The sequence below is a fragment of the Dufourea novaeangliae genome, unplaced genomic scaffold, assembly GCF_001272555.1.
Source record: "Dufourea novaeangliae isolate 0120121106 unplaced genomic scaffold, ASM127255v1 C1061346, whole genome shotgun sequence".
Taxonomy (NCBI): domain Eukaryota; kingdom Metazoa; phylum Arthropoda; class Insecta; order Hymenoptera; family Halictidae; genus Dufourea; species Dufourea novaeangliae.
The window spans coordinates 1-746 of NW_015377699.1; the positions used below are offsets into that span (position 1 = coordinate 1).

Below are 746 nucleotides of genomic sequence, written 5' to 3' on the forward strand. Positions count from 1 at the left end.
GTTAGGACCCTACGTTGTGGCCGTAGTAACCCAGGTTCGAATCCTGGTCACGGCAATGTGCCAATGACACATTGTCACGGATGGAGGTTCCCTTTTTTCTCTCATTTTTCATTTTTATTCTCACATTCTTTTTATGTCCATCAGGTTTAATTTAATTAATTTATTATTTCGTCGATTTAATCAACAATTTTGTACTCCCACATCATTTTTCTTCATTCCACAACAAATCTGTAAATTTATACATTACTTTCCGTTGCACTATATATTATATTATTCTAGTTCCTGTATTATTACTTCTAAGATAAATAACTAAAGATTCACAGATAAAAATATTCGTAACCAGCAGTACATATTTATGAAATATACAATAAATCATAAAACTGATGAAGGTTTCACGAAAATACCGGACGTTACTTGTTTAACACGTCATTGGCGACCCATCGCAGAAAAGTATTTAACATTACTAAAATTTCTGCGTCCTTTTAAAAATAAAAAAGGGTTGATACGATTAAAGAATAATTTGATCCATTTAAAAAAAGGAATAATTTTTAACATTATATAATTTTTTTGTATTATCACATTTCATTTATAGTCTATATTTGATGGTAAATGAAAAAATGATGTAATTTTGTATATTTATTAATTGCAAAAAAAATATTGGTATAGATTACCCCTGGTGGGACTCGAACCCACAATCCCCGGTTTAGGAGACCGATGCCTTATCCATTAGGCCACAGGGGCGGTTG

At 31.4% G+C, this 746-nt stretch overlaps 1 non-coding gene across 1 annotated transcript; it reads right to left on the bottom strand.

The window, feature by feature from the left end:
- Positions 1-668: 668 nt before the first annotated feature.
- On the bottom strand, positions 669-741 carry Trnar-ccu. The gene has a single exon. It is a non-coding gene; the product is annotated as a tRNA-Arg (tRNA).
- Positions 742-746: the final 5 nt, after the last annotated feature.